The sequence below is a fragment of the Hyperolius riggenbachi genome, chromosome 9 (assembly GCF_040937935.1).
Source record: "Hyperolius riggenbachi isolate aHypRig1 chromosome 9, aHypRig1.pri, whole genome shotgun sequence".
In the NCBI taxonomy this organism is placed as follows: domain Eukaryota; kingdom Metazoa; phylum Chordata; class Amphibia; order Anura; family Hyperoliidae; genus Hyperolius; species Hyperolius riggenbachi.
This window is the reverse complement of record NC_090654.1, coordinates 65,697,308-65,718,391: the sequence shown is the minus strand read 5'-3', so window position 1 is coordinate 65,718,391 and position 21,084 is coordinate 65,697,308. Positions and strand designations below refer to the sequence as shown.

The 21,084-nt window shown below is 45.0% G+C and overlaps 1 protein-coding gene across 1 annotated transcript in view; it reads left to right on the top strand.

Moving 5' to 3' along the window:
* Window positions 1-21,084, top strand: part of MST1R (macrophage stimulating 1 receptor) — a 111,397-nt gene that overhangs the window by 27,517 nt on the left and 62,796 nt on the right. The window lies entirely within an intron of this gene.

The window sequence follows — 21,084 nt, the reverse complement described above, 5'->3', positions numbered from 1 at the left end:
ACTACTGGGCTGGCTGTGGCTGCACTCCTGTTGTTGGTCTGCTGCTCCTCTACTGTCTGTGTTCGCCCCCAACCCCCACCCCTTGCAATTGCCACCACTTACTTACTGTAAAGTTTGTAATCTTTTGCTGCTGGCTGCTTTCCTGGTGGTCTCTGTGGCACATCCGGTTGGCTGCACCTCCTTTTCCTCGGGCGGTCTGTGACTATGTGGGGAGTCTGGGGACCGAATCTGGCAGCGACAGGCAAAGGAGGAAGCCAAGCTGAGGTGGAGATGTGGAGTGGCACTGGCACCTGAGGACGGTGGTGTGGCGGCTATGGAGAACTGGAGACCGATCTGGCGGATGGCAGCCGAGCCGGGCAAGTTTGAAGTCAGGATGGCGCCATGCGGGGAGTCAGCAGCGGGCTAGTTTATTTTTACAGTGGCGTGTGCAAGGGGAGCGGAGCTACTCTCTCCAGCCCCCTGCCTTTCAATTAAATCCAATGCCCGGCAGCTCCGCTCCTGATTGGACAGGGGGCGGATACTTGGAAGCCGGGAAGCCTATTAGCACTGGCAATGTGCGGCGAGCGCCTCCCACAACATGGCGGCCGCCATGTTCAGCGATCGGCAGCTGCACTTACCTAATGTTCGGGGCACCCCATGCTGGGCACCGCATGGTTGAGATTCGTGGCACCTCAAGGTCACATATGGGCCACGGATATATAGCACTAGCGACGCCCCTGCTCCTGAGTCAATACTTTGTAGAACCACCTTTTGCTGCAGTTACAGCTGCCAGTCTTTTAGGGTATGTCTCTACCAGCTTTGCACATCTATAGACTGAAATCCTTGCCCATTCTTCTTTGCAAAGCAGCTCCAGAGATTAGATGGACAGCGTTTGTGGACAGCAGTTTTCAGATCTTGCCACAGATTCACAATTGGATTTAGATCTGGACTTTGACTGGGCCATTCTAACACATGGATAGGTTTTGTTTTAAACCATTCCATTGTTGCCCTGGCTTTATGTTTAGGGTCGTTGTCCTGCTGGAAGGTGAACCTCCGCCCCAGTCTCAAGTCTTTTACAGACTCCAAGAGGTTTTCTTCCAAGGTTGCCCTGTATTTGGCTCCATCCATCTTCCCATCAACTCTGACCAGCTTCCCTGTCCCTGCTGAAGAGAAGCACCCCCAGAGCATGATACTGCCACCACCATATTTGATAGTGGGGATGCTGTGTTCAGAGTGATGTGCAGTGTCTTGACTGCATTTCTGATCAGCGCTCTCCTTGTTCGGCCTGTGAGTTTAGGTGGACGGCCTTGTCTTGGTAGTTTTACAGTTGTTCCATACTCCTTCCATTTCTGAATGATCGCTTGACCAGTGCTCCGTGGGATGTTCAAGGCTTTGGAAATCTTTTTGTAGCCTAAGCCTGCTTTTAAATTTCTCAATAACTTTATCCCTGACCTGTCTGGTGTGTTCTTTGGACTTCATGGTGTTGTTGCTCCCAATATTCTCCTAGACAACCTCTGAGGCTATCACAGAGCAGCTGTATTTGTATTGACATTAGATTACACACAGGTGCACTCTTATTTAGTCATTAGCACTCATCAGGCAATGTCTATGGGCAACTGACTGCGCTCAGACCAAAGGGGGCTGAATAATTACGCACACCCCACTTTGCAGTTATTTATTTGTAAAAAATGTTTGGAATCATGTAAGATTTTCATTCCACTTCACACGTGTACACCACATTGTATTGGTCTTTCACGTGCAATTCCAATAAAATTGATTCATGTTTGTGGCAGTAATATGACAAAATGTGGAAAACTTCAAGGGGGCCGAATACTTTTGCAAACCACTGTATGTGCATTTTCGTTTCAAGGGTGTTTATTAGAAAAAACAAGCTTGACATAAACAAAAATACTAGTAAGTACCCCACACATGGAGTTTACATTAGAGATTACATGTCAAATAAAAATACAATAACAGAACTAGGGACATGAAGAGATACATAGAACATATACTGTATAACTCTAGTTCGGGCTTTTCACATTTTTAAAACCTATTGGGATAGAAAGGGGGAGGGGTAGGTAGTTAGAAAGGGGTAGGGAATGTTGGGTAAAAGGCAGCACCATGAGTGGATATACCACAATATGCCTATAGTGCATGCCAGTGGGGAAGAAAAGGAATGGGGGGAGGAAGGGGGTAGACGGCAGGGAAAAGGAAACATACTTCACCAAAATCTATAAGTAAATTTATACAAACATATCCACATAGTCACATATCAACTAGAATGTGCCTCAGTTTATATCCGTCCACAATCAGCCATATCCATAGAAGATAATTATATCAAAACATATGTAAAGTATATGAAAGGCTAAGGTTGTCCATGTGGTCGACCCATGGCGACCAGAGATTATGGAGATTTTTCAGTCTATCCAAAATCTTAGCTCTTATATTTTCCCGACAGCATCGTATTATTTAGCCCCTTAAAGACTTCACCCACTTGTAAAGTAGGTTTCTTCCACTGAGAAGCTAAGTATCTTTTAGCCTGCGCCATAGTAAATTGTATGTATTTGTGTTTGGGAAATTTAACGCTTCTCGGTCTATCGCCCAGTAATGCTATGTAGGGGTCTAAAGGACAGGTAATTCCAAGAACTAGTTTCATCTTATTCCAAATATCAGACCAGAAATGTTTTACAATTGGACAATCCCACCATATATGCCAGAGATTCCCAGCTTGCTGACAATTCCTAAAGCAAAGGTTTGAATGTGTGGGTGAGAAGGAGTGGATCTTGGCTGGTGTATAATATGTCCTGTGGAGGAGCCTCATAGAAGTCTCTATTGATGAGTAAAATAAGGAATTTTTAGTGAGGGTAGTGCAACAGTCTCATCAGAGATAGGGAAGCCACAATCCCTTTCCCAGTCCATCTGCGCCTTTAGTTTGTCATCAGAGTTAGGTTGGGAAATTGTAGCATAGAGTTCTGAAATAAGACCTTTTTCTAAGGGTCCAGTTTTGCATCTAACTTGTATTAAACATCTTGATCTTTATCTATGCTATGTAGGAAATCAAAGATTTTAGTAAGTCTAGTAGACTCCTCCACAGGAACATTGTTGGTATTCCCAAACTGTGAGGCAGAAGTAATCTTAAAAGCTGACACAAATTTACGAAGCGTCACAAAGCCCTTGGATATCCACCAGTTGAATTGCTTAGAATTATGGCCTTCAGGGAAATCTGGATTGTGAAAAATATTGGTCATGCATGAAACTGGGGATTGCAAGCGATGGGTAAATCTAGTTTTGGCCCATAGTCCCATCGAGTGAGAAGAGATTGGTGATACTTTTTTTTAATGGCTCATATAGGAATGCTTCTTGCCCAGCATGTGCATTTTCAACCACAAAATTATATCATTAAAAAAGTTTCTTAATGACTGTATGAAGAGACCATGAAGGGCTATTGGATAGCGCGGTCCCCTACATGATTAGGTCTAGAGTGGGCTAAAACAATACCGGCCAAGGAAAATTATGCCTAAAGGGTTGTAAAAGTTTTTAAACGTTTAAAAAGTAACCATGATTAAATTACATGATATATAAGACAGATTTTAGAAAGGCATATATGTACAAATTGACAAGGTCCGCATTAGACACTCCTCCATTTAAATCTATAAAAGTATTTTGGAAAGTCGGGCTTATCTAAGTAGTTCTCAATTGTCTCCTCGGTGCCAAAACGGTATTATCTGGCTGTGGCCGCTGTTTTATGGTGTCACTTCCTGATCAATACTTTTACTTAAGGAAACTCCTTCTTATCATATACACTGTGCCTCTTGGGAAACTTTTATAGATTTAAACGGAGAAGGTCTAAATTGACATGAGGAAGCGGTTTAAACAGCAAAACGTGTTGTCTGAAGTGCTGATTATTAATAAATACCAACATTTTTTTAATAAGCGGATGTCTCCTTGTTTAAAGGGATACTTAAGTCAAAAACAAAAAAATGATTTTTACTCACCTGGGGCATCCCTCAGCCCCCTGAAGCTGTATAATGCCCTCGCAGCCTCGCTCCGATCCTCCTGTCCCCGCGGGCGGCTACTTCCGGGTTCGGCGACAGCCGCTGACAGGCTGGGAACGCAGCTGATTCTCCGCTTCCCCAGCCGCTATATCACCCTCTATGCTGCTATATCGTATAACATATACGCTATAGCAGCATAGAGGGTGACATAGCGGCTGGGAACGCAGAGAATCACTCGCGTTCCCAGCCTGTCAGCGGCTGGGGACAGGAGGATCGGAGCGAGGGCACCATACAGCTTTAGGGGGCTGAGGGATGCCCCAGGTGAGTAAAAATCATTTTTTTGTTTTTGACTTAAGTATCCCTTTAAGGTAGGCAAGAAATGTTATACCTTTATAATTCCCATTGGTGAATATATACACTTATCACCATCAAGAGCACCTCCTACTTTCTTAGTACTCTATCTACCACCCCACGGTGTGGGGTTTTTACTGCACTTTGGTGGAGTGAAGTTTTCTTCAAGGAGCAGCGTCCAACCGTTGAAAGACCGAGTGGGGACGGGATTTCCCCACATGCCTAGATGAGTGATTGCCTTTGCGAGCAACCCACACTTGTGAGTTTAATCTACTCTTACGTTAATCCAATTAACCGGCGATAATACACCAGAGCGGGCTCCCGGTGTCACCGTGTTTTTTTTTTTTTTTTTTTTCCCTTGTTTTTTTGTAGTTTCTATAAACTATAGATGTGCTATAGACCAGTGGTTCTGGATGTCTGTGTGGCTTCTCCAGGACATAAAGGAATGATTTGCATATTTACTTGCTGTGTGTGCTTCTTCTTAGTGCAAAGATAAATAATGTAGTACTTTTTTGTTTTAGGAAGACATTATTATACTAATTATTCATGGCATGAAGTGGGGACTTTCCTTCTTTCTCCTAGTAATAACGTGATGGTTGTGCCAGGCTGAATCATGTGTGTTGTGATTGCAGTGATAAGTCCTCATTCTCTGGGGGTCAGTGGCTGAACATTGGATATCTGGCACAGTTTCACTCTCCGCTGATGTGATCAGTTCGTGTCAGGGTGTGGCCTCCGCCGCATGCAGACATGCAAGCTGGGGCAGGAGCTCAGTGTCATCTCTTGCGGTTGTGGTGGGTGTTAGATTTGATTTTTAGATTGCTATTTACTGATCACCTTACATAAGTGGTGAATAATCTCCAGACAAACACAAGACAGAGTGTTTCTCGCAGAGGTAATCTTTCAGGCATCAGAGGAGAGGGAGAGGAGGTGTACAGTGTGTTGCACAATGTGAAACTGGGCTGGCATCCAGCTCTGCTGACTTCCTGGAATCTGTTTGTCTGTGGAGACATTAGGGGGCGATTTATGAGTAGGATCAATGAAGTTACACTTATTTTCCATGGAGAATGTCATTTTCTGACGGTTTGGGGTGCCTGTACAGCTTCTACACTGTCTGTTGTGTTCTCCTTCGGATATTTTCAACAGTGTGTTTTGTGAACTATGCAGCAGAATCCCTTTATAGTAGACTCCAAGGGACCAGGATAAGTAGTTTACTAAATCAGAAGTCTGCTCAGGCCTGCATTTACATCACAGGAGCCTATAGGCACAGATGTTCTGGCAGAGTACATTTGAAATCGGCGCCGGTAGACTTGGGCGCAGGATACAGCGGTATATAGCTGATCTTGCTTCTGCACAAGTCCGGGCCGATTTAATTACTATTCCCCCTCCAGGCCGCCATGGATAGTGGGGGAATGAAATAATTCGGCTTCCAGCTATTGCTGGAGGCCGAATTATTATGTTTTTAAGCAACCTCGGCTCCATCTTCTGAAGGAGCCGACGTTACTCACTGAGCGCTTCAATAGGAGTGATTCCTATTGAAGTCTATGGAGGCGCCGGCTGCGCCCAAATCTAGCAGCGCTGAAAAGCACTGCTCCGGTCCTGGCAGCCTGTCATCCTAGACTTTGCCCTCCATGAACCTACAAACCCCCGCCGGACCGCACCACAAGTATGCTGGCTGTCCCAGCTGTCACTTCTCCCTTACTTTCCCTGCCTGTCATAGGTAGCTACAGGTGCCCCTTAGGATTAAGTAGCCAGAAGTACCCTCAATATTAAGTAGCTAGAGATGCCCCCGACTGAAGGGAGATCTTGTCAGTGGGATTCCGAGTGGTGGGTGAGTAACCTCTCATTTCTGCTCTGCTCAGGACTCTGCATAGGGAAGGAGGCACTCGGGGAGGGGAGTAAACCGCCTTTTCATCATCGGGCGCTTGTAGGCACGTGCCTATAGTGCCTTCTGGTAAACCCAGCCTTGAGTTTACTATTTCAGAATAGGTCTTTCATTGTATATTTATACAGACACATTTGCTGGGACCTGAGGACTGAGTTTCCTATATTCAGAGGTTTACTATATCAGACTTTACTATAACGAGATTCTACTGTAGCAGTACTTGCCAGAATTCAATGAAATAAACTGCCTCACGATGTGACTGTCACAGGTACGTGTGCTGTCATTACTGCCAACCGGCAATCTCAGCTAACCGGCTGTTAGCAGGGGTGCTATGGGGGCGTGGCTCTCTCCCTGTCTCTTATTAATGCAAAGCAGCGCACAGCAGAAACCACTTACAAAAGCTCTGATCCAACTGATTCAAAACGGGCAATCTAAACGCATGGTGGGAAATCTACACTCTACAATTCTGAAGCATAAAGTTGATGTCTACAACGCCCCTTCCAGAAATAAATGGGTAACCTTGGAACCAGATGGTGAAGACTGGGAAGATATACTGCAAGAGGTTAGAGGAGTTTCCCCTTGTGTACTCAATTGGATAGAATTAATCAATCTTACCTCACACCTTCCTGATTATCCTAATGTGACCGGTGCTGCACACCAGGGGTGCCTTGGGATTAGGGAAGCCATAAAGGGCCCCACTCACAAATAAAGGTGGGGTGTGGTGCTTCATGTGCAGCCCTACTTTATTTTTTGTTACCAGAAGTTGGTGTCCAGTGCTGCTGTAACAGCAACTGGTTAGCATGAGGCCTGGAAACCGCTAGCAGTACATTACTAAGCAGTTGTGACTATGAAAAGCTCTTGCTAATGTAATGCTATGGGTGTGATCCCAGTTGAGCAATGTTATTTTATAAAAATCCCCCATAGCATTGCATTAGCAAGAGCTTTTCAAATCACTAGTGCTTAGAAAAGGCTGCTAGTGGGTTTGAGCCCTTAGTCTTTGGTAAAAAGTAGCTGGACAAATCCCTGAAGCCTAATACCGTCACAGTTACAGCTGACACTTAAAGGACAACAGAAGTCAGAGGGATATGGTGGCTGCCATATTTATTTCCTTTTAAATAATACTATTTGCCTGGCCGAATCACCCACCTAAAACAAGCATGCATCAAATCTAGTCAAACATCTGATCTGCATGCTTGCTCAGGGTCTATGGCTTGAAGTATTAGCCACTTCGCATGCAGACCTTTTTTTCCCACTTATGGACCAGAGCAGTTTTGATAGTTTAGCTATATTTAATCAGAAATAACTTTATCCCTACTTACGCCACAGAAATGAAATATATATTGTTTTTTTCAAGACAAACTAGGCTTTCATTGTATGCCATTTTTTTCCCTCGAACAATTTTGTTTTCTATGAATTTTAAAGGGAAAACAAAGAAAAAAATAGAAAAAACATTTATTTCTCAGTTTTACCAATTCCAGTTTAAAAATAAAAAGTGCAACTGTAGATAAAAAACACAAATTTTGTTTGGCTATTCTTACTGCTTATCACAAAACTTATATTATGTTCCGGTCACAATTTATGGTGAAGATATTTGATTCTGAAATAATGCTACAGAGTGTATATTTCACTATGAAATGAGAAAATAAAAGTAGTTTTAATAGTAAAAATCAATCACATTAGCTTAGGAAACCTATATTCCCGTTCACCAATTAGTGCTGCATCAGATAGTGCCAGAAATGTGCACAGGAACAAGCCCAATCCTGCACAGCACTGCTTCTGCTACAAGACGTATATCTACTGACTCGTGGCTTAGATGAAGTCACAGAGGACGTATATCTACTGACTTGTGGATAAAGACAGAGAGGATCAGCAGGACAGCCAGGCAATTTGCATTGTTTAAAAGGAAATAAATATGGCAGCCACCACATCCCTCTGACTTTTGTTGTCCTTTAGGCCTCTATTTCACGGGCAGCTGAACTGCTCATTTGTTGAGCAGTTCAGCCTCCCGACTGCTGGCTACATGTGGCATTCAACTGTAATTACATGCAGCCGAATGGAAGTGTTTGTAACGCTGCGCGTCAAGTTTGATACGTGGCAGCGTAACCCGGTTGTGAGAAACTGTCTCATGTCACATCTAAGCATGGTCTCCGTGGGTGGGCCATCTCTCCACTGCCTGAGCCGAGTGCTAGCAAGCGTCTGTCCGGTGGACGGGATCACCTGACAGGCGGTAAATTCACTGGAAAAGATTCCTTAACATTTATGTTTTCCCCTAATTATCACCAGTGGAACTGACACTTGTACCTTTTTCCTGGGTTGGATAGAGTAGCTCCATATCCACATTGATTGGTCCATGTAAGTTGGATACAGCTGACGATTTTCCTCAGTACACCAATATTCCTTATTTTATGTCCTCAGAAGTCAAGAGCACATTGTTTTCCATGTGTTGAGCAGGAAGCACTTTTGTCAGTACACTATGTAATTTCTATTTGCCTGGCAGTGCTGACTGTCAGCTTCTGCTTTCTCCTGCCTTGTTGTGGTTTGTGCTGGGCGTGTGGCACTGGCAGAGCTGCCTCTGTTTATTTCTCTCTGCTGTAGCTGGAGATGTTGGAATGTATAAAAAAGTGCTGACAACAAATATCCTTAGTGTTGTAGGTGTATCTGGCGCATGGACCAAGCCCATCCTACAGCAAGAGAATAATTGGCACACAGTGAGTTACAAGCAAGGCATTGATGCCAGGTTGATAATGGCTTTCTGTAGAAGCCAATTTAGGTGGATGTTGGTAGTCCTGCTCTTGCTAACCATGCCACCATGATCTTGCAGACTTCTGTTGCAGTAACACACCCAGACATCTCATTGGTTGCTGCATACTCCCATTATGCTTGCTCCTGTGCAGATCAGACCAAGCCACCCAAAATAAGACTTTAGACATAACTGGGTTTTTGCAAGTGAAATTAACGGCCCACTTAAAGGGGAACTGAAGCAAGAGGTATACGGAGGCTGCCATATTTATTTCCTTTTAATCAATACCAGTTGCCTGGCAGCCCTGCTGGTCTATTTCTCTGCAGTAGTATCTAAATAACACCAGAAACAAGCATGCAGCTAGACTTGCCAGTTCTGACTTAACCACCCTGGCGTTCTGATAAGATCGCCAGGGAGGCTGCGGGGTTTTTTTTTTTTTAATAAAAAAAAAACTATTTCATGCAGCCAACTGAAAGTTGGCTGCATGAAAGCCCACTAGAGGGCGCTCCGGAGGCGTTCTTCCGATCGCCTCCGGCGCCCAGAATAAACAAGGAAGGCCGCAATGAGCGGCCTTCCTTGTTTTGCTTCCCTTCTCGCCATAGCGACGAGCGGAGTGACGTCATGGACGTCAGCCGACGTCCTGAGGTCAGCCGCCTCCGATCCAGCCCTTAGCGCTGGCCGGAACTTTGTTCCGGCTACGCTGGGCTCAGGCGGCTGGGGGGACCCTCTTTCGCCGCTGCTCGCGGCGGATCGCGATCAGGCAGCACACGCGGCTGGCAAAGTGCCGGCTGCGTGTGCTGCTTTTTACTTGAGCCAAATCGGCCCAGCAGGGCCTGAGCGGCAGGCTCCGGCGGTACTGGACGAGCTCAGCTGGTTAAAGTGAACCTCCAGACTACAAATCAAGTCAGCAGCACTGAAAAGGCTTTGTGTTTCTTTAACAGTTTCACAGCATCAGAACTTTGTTTCTTTTATACAAGCCTCATTTTTAGCTGCACAGAAGAAAACTGCCCAGGCATTTTTCCCCTGATGCTGGGCAAAGCATGATGGGATTTCTGATGTTGTTGCTCTCGTTCTGCTGTTTTGGTGCAATTTTTTTTTTCTTACATTTTGAATTTGACATTTGAAGCCTAGCGCATGCAGCTGGGAGGTGTTATCAGGACACAGGACAGTTGGAACTGTGTCTCCTGCTCCTTGTCACCTTCTTTCAACCAAAAAGATGGCTGCCCCAATGACAAAGATGGCAGCCCCCATGAATCACAAACATTTGCCTTTTCTTTTAAAACAGGGTAAGAGATTATATTACCTATCTATTCTTATTAACATAACTCATGTAACTTAATGACAGTATGTTTGTTTAGGCTGAAGTTCCCCTTTAAAAGTCTGAAACGCCTGATCTGCTGCATGCTTGTTCAGGGGCTATGGCTAACAGTATTAGAGGCAGAGGATCAGCAGGACTGCCAGGCAACTGGTATTGCTTAAAAGGAAATGAGCATGGCAGCCTCCATATACCTCTCTCTTCATTTGTCCTTTAAACATGAGATCTTCTGCTAAAACCACTCTTTAAAGACTCTTTAAAAAAGTCTCACCCGTTTTGCTGCAGTCTGTGCAACAGGAAGAGAGCTGCTGGCCTGACTGTTCTGGTCTATTTACTCCCCTAAAGCTGCATGGTGATCCTTTTTGATCGGCCGGTGGGATTATGCCTTGTGCATCTGGTTGGTGCAGATGCTGTCTCTTTTATCCACGTAGCTATAGTGTTTTCTGTTGACTGGGCCTGAACGGTATGTGTACACAACAGCCTGATGAAGGGTACAGAATGAGCCCGAAACGAACATGTCGTTGCCGCCTGAATGTATAATTATTTATCGCGTCAAGCCAGATCATAGTGTTTATCAGGCTCATGGAAAGTCCCTTACTTGGATATATTCTATTATTGTTCATGAAGATTGGTTTTGCGGATGAAAACATTTTTATGAATTCGTCATTTTTGGAATTTTTGTACATATAAAGTACACATATTTTTGTACTAATAAAGTTGTATTAAGTTTTGGACTGCAAGACAGTGCTACAGCATCTTATTGCAAATGATTGTCCTTTTTTCTAAAAGAAAGAAATCCATATTGAATGTGGGTATGGTGGATTACCCGTAAAAGGACTTTGTATTTTTACCCTTCCCTTTGAAAGGGGCATACCCTATTTATATATCAACTGACTCTTCTGGTGTCTAGATTGATGAGTGTTGGCACAACTAGCAGCGCTTGGGGGCCCGGGGGAAATTGCCCAGGATGTTCCTACAGTAGTGCCGGACCTGCCATTGAGAAGAGTAATAATGCTGTACAGTGCCCAGGGATGGGGGGCCTTTGCTGTGTACCCACCTGATTTGTAGTTATCCCTCTCGGTGTTGGAGATTCTGAGCCTGATACAAGTCACGTTTTTCCCTTGGAGATAAACTTCTTTCAAAATTATGCAGAGTATTTTCTTGCTTGCTGGTGGCTTAAAAGGCATTTTATATGTTACCGTAAATGTGAAACTTAAGGCCTTGCTCACATTGTAAATTGGCAGCACTATGACAAGCGTTGAGCTATTCATTGAGCTTTTCTTTAAAGTGCTTTTCCCTGCGCTTTGCGCTTAGAAAAGCGCTATTGCAAGCCCTTTTCCAAGCACTCTTGCTGAGCGATTAAGATTTTCATGTCAGTCAGGACCCGGAAATTAATAAATACAATGTATTTATTCATAAAACTGCTTGGGAAAACGCTATATAAAGCGCTTTTCAAGTGCTTTGCGATTTTTCCCTATACCTTCCATTGAGCCAAATCGCTCAAAGTGGTACGCTTTTGCGATTTTAATAATCTCGAATCACGCACATGTGAACACTCATAGGAAACCATTGCACAAGCTCTTTTAGGGCGATTTCTAAAATCGCCAGCGCTTAAAAAAAAAAATTGAAAGCGCTCCTAGTGTGAATGAGCCCTTAGAGAGTAAAGGCCCATACACACGTCGGATTTCCGCGAACGACAGGTCGTTTGAACATCCCGTCGTTCCGTCGTTCGCCCGCTAAATCGGGCGTGTTTACAGACTGTCGTTCGCTTGATAAGAGTGAGTTTGCGCGAACCGCCCGGCGGATCGCTCAAACTCACTCTTATCAGGCATACGACAGTCTGTACACACGCCCGATTTAGCGGGCGAACGACGGGACGTTCAAACGACCCGTCCGCGGAAATCCGACGTGTGTATGGGCCTTAATTGAATTGTATCGGCTCTCTGTCTCTGTGTGATTTGTGGTTGGCTACATATATATGTATTCACAGATTAGATTGATCATATATAGACATAAAAAGTAAACGTAAGACATTGAGAGCAGCTGGAAATCCTATGAGACACTTAATGGGACTCCTTCCTTTCAGCCTCTGGACCCCAGGCCCTCCTCCAGCTCTCTGTATACTCTATTTACATTGGTCCAATGGTTGTAATATTTTCCACTGGATAGCTTCATGCTGAAGTAAGAAGAGCCATTAAGTGGAGGGCTTTCTGCTTCTCACTGTCCTGTATTGGGAAAGATGATTGAAGTAAACATGGCGTGTAAGTGCAGCAATTTATTTCAGTTCCAGCTGGATGACACACAGGGTCCTGTCCACCCGCACTGGAGTCAGGAAGTTCCGTCATGTGCAGAGCTGAATCAGAAATAGGGCAATAATGACCCCAGACAGCCATATCTGTACAGGCATGTTTGTGTGTCTCCCATCTGATTTGTCTCTTCAGTGTAAACTGTTATTTTACTATTTAGTTTGTTGTGTTTGGTGTCAGTCCAGCAGGGGCTCTGATGGGGTAAAATTATGTATGTTGCATGCAATGAATGGATGCAATGATACAAGCCAGGCCCTGTATGGTGCACTAATACAGCACATGTCCTGGAGGGTATAGTACTATGACCAACTTCCTGGATGGTGCATTAACTCTCAGGCTCAAGATGATGCACAAATACAGCAAAAAGCCCTAAATAAAGTGCAGACTGAAAACAATGCGCTAAACTGAACAGGGCTTGGAGGGTGCAGTAATACAGCACAAATCCTTAGCTATGTAAAAGTACAGCACAGACCTCGGCTGAAGCAACAGCATAAAATAGGACTTAAGTGGAATAATAGCATAACATAGGCCCTAGTAATGCCATAGCATAGACTCAAGACAGAATTATAGCATGACTCCCACATGGCATTGCATGGGTCCTGAATGGAGCAACAGCTTGGCACAATCCCAGGAAGGAGCGGTAACTTAGCTTAGGCCCTGGTTGATCGAATACAGTGCCTTGCAAAAGTATTCCGCCCCCTTGAAGTTTTCCACATTTTGTCACATTACTGCCACAAACATGAATCAATTTTATTGGAATTCCACATGAAAGACCAATACAAAGTGGTGTACATGTGAGAAGTGGAACGAAAATCATTCATGATTCCAAACTTTTTTTTACAAATCAATAACTGCAAAGTAGTGTGTGCGTAATTATTCAGCCCCCTTTGGTCTGAGTGCAGTCAGTTGCCCATAGACATTGCCTGAGGAGTGCTAATGATTAAATAGAGTGCACCTGTGTGTAATCTAATGTCAGTACAAGTACAGCTGCTCTGTGACGGCCTCAGAGGTTGTCTAAGAGAATATTGGGAGTAAAAACACCATAAAGTTCAAAGAACACACCAGACAGGTCAGGGATAAAGCTATTGAGACATTTAAAGCAGGCTTAGGCTACAAAAAGATTTCCAAAGCCTTGAACATCCCACGGAGCACTGTTCAAGCGATCATTCAGAAATGGAAGGAGTATGGCACAACTGTAAACCTACCAAGACAAGGCCGTCCACCTAAACTCACAGGCTGAACAAGGAGAACGCTGATCAGAAATGCAGTCAAGAGGCCCATGGTGACTCTGGACGAGCTGCAGAGATCTACAGCTCAGGTGGGGGAATCTGTCCATAGGACAACTATTAGTCATGCACTGCACAAAATTAGCCTTTATGGAAGAGTGGCAAGAAGAAAGCCATTGTTAACAGAAAAGCATAAGAAGTCCCGTTTGCAGTTTGCCACAAGCCATGTGGGGGACACAGCAACCATGTGGAAGAAGGTGCTCTGGTCAGATAAGACCAAAACTGAACTTTTTGGCCAAAATGCAAAACGCTATGTTTGGCGGAAAACTAACACTGCACCTCACTCTGAACACACCATCCCCACTGTCAAATATGGTGGTGGCAGTATCATGCTCTGGGTGTGCTTCTCTTCAGCAGGGACAGGGAAGCTGGTCAGAGTTGATGGGAAGATAGATGGAGCCAAATACGGGGCAATCTTGGAAGAAAACCTCTTGGAGTCTGCAAAAGTCTTGAGACTGGGGCAGAGGTTAACCTCCCAGCAGGACAACGACCCTAAACATAAAGCCAGGGCAACAATGGAATGGTTTAAAACAAAACCTATCCATAAGTTAGAATGGCCCAGTCAAAGTCCAGATCTAAATCCAATCAAATCTGTGGCAAGATCTGAAAACTGCTGTTCACAAACGCTGTCCATCTAATCTGACTGAGCTGGAGCTGTTTTGCAAAGAAGAATGGGCAAGGATTTCAGTCTCTAGATGTGCAAAGCTGGTAGAGACATACTCTAAAAGACTGGCAGCTGTAATTGCAGCAAAAGGTGCTTCTACAAAGTATTGACTCAGGGGGGCTGAATAATTACGCACACCCCACTTTGCAGTTATTTATTTGTAAAAAATGTTTGGAATCATGTATGATTTTCGTTCCACTTCTCACATGTACACCACTTTGTATTGGTCTTTCATGTGGGATTCCAATAAAATTGATTCAAGTTTGTGGCAGTAATGTGACAAAATGTGGAAAACTTCAAGGGGGCCGAATACTTTTGCAAGCCACTGTATCATAGCCCAGACACCCTATGGTGCAACAACATAGCATACACACTGGATGGTTCTATATTTTCGAATTGGCCTTAGATGACACAGTCCCCTAACATAGACACTGGATGGTTCAGTGATCTATAAGAGTTGAAACTGCATGGCATTAGTCCCATATGGATTCAGTAACAGAGGCCCTGGGTGGCTCAGTATTGTATCATGGGTCGCGTATGAATCAGCCGTAGACTTTGGAGAGAGCAGTAATACAGAATCTGCATCATTGAAGAAATAACATAACATAGACACTGCAGTTATGTAGTGTAGACAGTCCTTGGATGTTGTGGTAGCATAGCCCTTAGATGTTGTGGTAGCATAGCCCTTGGATGTTGTGGTAGCGTAGCCCTTGGCTGTTGTGGTAGCGTAGCCCTTGGCTGTTGTGGTAGCGTAGCCCTTGGACGTTGTGGTAGCGTAGCCCTTGGACGTTGTGGTAGCGTAGCCCTTGGACTTTGTGGTAGCGTAGCCCTTGGACGTTGTGGTAGCGTAGCCCTTGGACTTTGTGGTAGCGTAGCCCTTGGACGTTGTGGTAGCGTAGCCCTTCTATGTTGTGGTAGCGTAGCCCTTGGATGTTGTTGTGGTAGCGTAGCCCTTGGATGTTGTTGTGGTAGCGTAGCCCTTGGATGTTGTTGTGGTAGCGTAGCCCTTGGAAGTTGTTGTGGTAGCGTAGCCCTTGGATGTTGTTGTGGTAGCGTAGCCCTTGGAAGTTGTTGTGGTAGCGTAGCCCTTGGATGTTGTTGTGGTAGCGTAGCCCTTGGATGTTGTTGTGGTAGCGTAGCCCTTGGATGTTGTTGTGGTAGCGTAGCCCTTGGATGTTGTTGTGGTAGCGTAGCCCTTGGAAGTTGTTGTGGTAGCGTAGCCCTTGGATGTTGTTGTGGTAGCGTAGCCCTTGGATGTTGTGGTAGCGTAGCCCTTGGATGTTGTGGTAGCGTAGCCCTTGGCTGTTGTGGTAGCGTAGCCCTTGGCTGTTGTGGTAGCGTAGCCCTTGGACGTTGTGGTAGCGTAGCCCTTGGACTTTGTGGTAGCGTAGCCCTTGGACGTTGTGGTAGCGTAGCCCTTGGTTTTTGTGGTAGCGTAGCCCTTGGACGTTGTGGTAGCGTAGCCCTTCTATGTTGTGGTAGCGTAGCCCTTGGATGTTGTTGTGGTAGCGTAGCCCTTGGATGTTGTTGTGGTAGCGTAGCCCTTGGATGTTGTTGTGGTAGCGTAGCCCTTGGATGTTGTTGTGGTAGCGTAGCCCTTGGATGTTGTTGTGGTAGCGTAGCCCTTGGATGTTGTTGTGGTAGCGTAGCCCTTGGATGTTGTTGTGGTAGCGTAGCCCTTGGATGTTGTTGTGGTAGCGTAGCCCTTGGATGTTGTTGTGGTAGCGTAGCCCTTGGATGTTGTTGTGGTAGCGTAGCCCTTGGATGTTGTTGTGGTAGCGTAGCCCTTGGATGTTGTTGTGGTAGCGTAGCCCTTCAGTGTTGTGGTAGCGTAGCCCTTCAGTGTTGTGGTAGCGTAGCCCTTCAGTGTTGTGGTAGCGTAGCCCTTCAGTGTTGTGGTAGCGTAGCCCTTCAGTGTTGTGGTAGCGTAGCCCTTGGATGTTGTTGTGGTAGCGTAGCCCTTGGATGTTGTTGTGGTAGCGTAGCCCTTGGATGTTGTTGTAGCGGCGAAGGCCTTGGATGTTCCAGTGTTCCAAAAATACTTAGTAACTAAAGATACCTGGTTTGATTTCCATTGTCGTTGGTGCTGCTCTTGACATCTTGCTTTGTTTTTTCCTTAGGTTTACATTTAGGTGTTTGTTTGTTTTTTTTGGGGGGGGAGGGGGATTAGGTTTACATTTATTTATTTTTTTATTTTTATTTTTTTATTGCAGATTCATGTGCTATAAACCTTTCACTGTCAGGTATACATTGATCTTTTACCTGATCTAATAATGTCTGGCTGCTACCATCAGCATTCTTCTCTTTGCATCAGTGAGGCTGAGAACTGTTTGTCCCACTTCAAAGCAAATTGGTCTGTGATTTTGAATGATCTTGATTATTATGATTTATCACATTAATGTTGTATTCATGAGAGGTGTAAAATGGCTCTGGAGAGTGTCCAGAGTTAGAAGTGCAGTAACTACTGCATTTGGTTGGTCCATTTTCAAGCTACATAAATATGCATAGAATTAACATAAAAGTAGCAGTAAGTAAAAATTATTTGCATTTCTTTGACCATCGCTAAACAGAATAAACCTTACAACGTTAAAGGACAACTGAAGTGAGAAGTGTATGGAGGTTGCCATATTTATTTCCTTTTAACCAATACCAGTTGCTTGGCATCTTTTCTGATCTATTTGGCTGCAGTAGAGTCTGAATAACACCAGAAACAAGCATGCAGCTAATCTTGTCAGATCTGACAGTAATGTCAGAAACACCTGATCTGCTACATGCTTGTTCAGGGTCTATGACTAAAAGTATTAGAGACTGAGGATCAGCCAGATAGCCAGGCAACTGGTATTGCTTAAAGGGAAGGTCCAAGGAAAAAAAAAATCCACTTACCTCGGGCTTCCTCCAGCCCCTGGCAGCCATCCTGTGCCCTCGCCGCAGCTCCGTTGGCTCCCGGTTCCCTCCGGTGCAGAGGCTGACCTCTCCAGGTCGGCATCTTCTCCATATTCTTGCGTTCCACTGTGCGGCTCATTGAGTTGCACTGATGTCATCCGGGCTGTTCTGCGCAGAACTACTTCGCAGTACAGTCCGGATGATGTCAGCGCGACTCTTAGAGCTTCTAGTGCATGCGCAGTCTGCATTTTTCGCCAGAGGGGACCCCTTACCACCGGAGTGGAGCTGCGGCGTGGGCACAGGACAGCTGGCAAGGGGCTGAAGGAAGCCTGAGGTAAGTGGATTTTTTTTTTATTTTTAAGGTCCCCGGATGTATCCTTTAAAGCGGACCTGAACTCTGAACTTTCTCTCTGCTCTAAAAGATCAGCAACAGCATAATAACCTTTAAAGAAAAACATTTTTGTTACAGCTGATACAAATCCTGCAATAAATTTGCAGTTTGTCTACTTCCTGATTCATGAAAGCAGACTTATTGTTAACATCCTGTGTTTGCCACAGCAGTGATCTAATAGGTAGTCAGCTGACACAGTTGAGGGATCAAATTACAACTTGTGCTTAGTCAGAGAATAGGGGGGATTAGACAGGCTAAAGTCTCTAAACACATACAGTATAGGGTGCATTTCTCTATGCGTTCCTTCTGCCTTGTGCAAGAGTTTAGGTCCCCCTTAAAAGGAAATAAATATAGCAGCCTCCCACTTACTTCAGTTGTCCTTTAAACGCAACCCGAGATGTGAGACCAATAGAGGCTGCCATATTTATTTCCTTTTAAACAATACCAGTTGCCTGGCAGTCCTGCTGATCTTTCTGGTCAGAAGGGTCTCAATCATACACCTGAAACAAGCATGCAACTATTGTCAGATTTGTCATAGACATCTCATCTGCATACCTGTTCAGGGTTTATGGCTAAAAGTATTAGAGGCAGAAGGTCTGCAGGACAGCCAGGCAATGTGCATTTTTTAAAAGGAAATAAACCTGACAGCCTCCATATTCCTCTCACCTTGAGTTCCCTTTCAGTGCAACACTAGATGGCAGCATTCATATAAACCCTGTAACTTACAATAACATAGACCCCAGATGATGCAAAAAGCACATAATGGTGCAATAATATAGCATAGACCTGATATAGTTAGAATCTGAGTCCTACAAACGGATAACGGAAAGAATGAAAACTGCCTTCGCCCCTGAGCTATAAATATGTCTCAGTCTGATATAAAGTTATGAAACACTTTATGACACGAGACATTTTTACGATTCCATAACAAGCAGTTCCGTAAGCATCTGTGACTTTATTGCTGCTAAATATCTGGAGGAAAGCCAGTAAGAAAATTCCCTCTGGGGATGAGTAAACTGGACAGGATGTGAGCTGATGAAGAATTATAGGAGGAGGAGGAAACTTACTGCGTACCTTTTTATTAGGGTAAAGCTGGCCATACACTGTTTGATTTAGAGACAGATCAGTTAAAAGATGCCTATGCTCCAGGTATTGAACTGTTTACTGATCTACCACTCTGCACACTGCCAGGGTTCAGCGTCAGCAAAATATTTGGGCTTATTGAATATTGACTGCAGCAACTGCTAGCTATGTAGTGCTTGATGTAGTGCAAAGCTATGGGAAATGCAGGGCTAGATTTAGCACCAGGCTGCGGCAAGCATGTGATTAAATTTCAGGGGGCTGCCCTGCTGGGAGATATAGATTTACATTAATGAACTTCATCGCCCAGCATGCATTGTGGCAGCTGGGGCTGGGCAATTTCACTGCAGGCACGTTGAACAGTGGTGGCAGTGGCTAGGGGAAACAGTTTGCCGGTTCTGTACAGACGAATTGCTAGCCTGCACGACATTTATTTATTTTAGGATTTATATTGCGCAGCGCTGTACAGAGAATATTGTCTTGTCACTTCACTGTTCCTCAGAGGGGCTCACAGTCTAGTCCCTACCATAGTCATATGTCTATGTATGTATCGTGTAGTGCATGTTTCATAGTCTAGGGCCAATTTAGGGGGAAGCCAGTTAACTTATCTGTATGTTTTGGGGATGTGAGGAAACTGGAGTGCCCTGGGGAAACCCACACAGACACGGGGAGAACATACAAACTCCTTGCAGATGCTGACCTGGCTAAGAATCGAATCGGGGACCCATCGCTGCGATGTGAATGCTAACCACTACGCCACCATGCATTGATGCTTTCTGGCTCTATAGAGGGGGGAGGAGGGCGAAGAAGCTGCACAGCAGGCAAGGGGAGTTGGAGATCAGTGCCCTTGGCCCGAGATCGTCCGCCAGGCTGTTTGCTCACGGACACATTGAGGAGAATCGGGTATCGCGGGACGCACGCTACATACTCAGTAGAGGTGGGCCTGACTGGCCACCTCGATTTTTCATTTTCTTCTCAATACTCAACCCTAAATCAGTTTGAGCCTTTGTTGTCTTCATTTTAGACCTCCCCACTTTTCATAGGCCCCAGTCCACTGTCTCACAGCTGATGTCAGGTGGTGTAGCCCTGCGTCAATACCCAATCCACCTGCAACAGCACTATATAATATGGTTTGTTCTGCTGCAAGTGTCAGCTGACAGTCATTGTAACATATTTAGACATATTACCTGCATGTGTAAATTGCGTTAACATCACAGAGATAATGAACAATATGAATCTGGCGGTTCTGCCCAAGCTATGAACCTGTAGATCCATTTTAAGCCACATACACACTAACAACTGATGTCCCCCATCTGGGATTTCCTTGGTTGACCAGGGCTGTGGAGTTGGAGTCGAGAAGTCAAAGCAATTTTGAGCACCTGGAGTCGGAGGATTTAATAAGCTGAGGAGTCTGATATTTTTTAACCAAATCCATAGCCTTTGTAAAAATTAGACTAAGGAGTTGGAGTCGAGGAGTTGGAGCAATTTTGGGTACCTTGATTCGGAGTCGGTGGTGTCATAAACTTGGGAGTCGGATGATTTTTGTACCGACTCCACAGCCCTGTGGGTGACATCAGTGGGCCGGGCTGCACACACTGTGTAGCTGACGACGTGATGTGTTGCTATGTGGGGGGGCGACAGAGGGACCAGTGGCGTGTGTGTGTGACATCACATGGCGTTTAGGGGAGTGGCACGAACAATGGCATCGTCGAGGGAACAGGTCGCTGGGGTTGATTAGCTGCTCGAGGATTGAGGGTCGGAAGCTGCTGTACACATACACCTGATTGTTTGGCTGAGGTGGTCGTTATCGGCTGACTTACTGTAAGTCGGGGTGTGTATGTGCCCTTAAAAAGAGCATAGTGGTAGAGCAATGTCATCAGTAACATGTACTCTGCAGATTGAGGAAGCAATAGGCACATGCACAACACACCAAGAGCAAGATACCCATGTCCCAGGAGCAAGTAAACATGGAAACTACCACTGTGGCAAAGCCCCCCCAAAAAGTCACAAAGCCCCCCCCCCCCCCCCCCCGATTCTCTGCATCAAAACTGCTCTAGGTGAGAGTGAGACTTTGGTGGTCTTTTCTTCATCCTAACGATCTTTGTAGGGCAGTGTGTAACACTGGGTCCCAAAATGTCCAGCAAATAGTGTAGTCATGGAATTTGGATAGAATAAACACAAATGACTCCGCTGCCTCTTTTGGATTACTCTG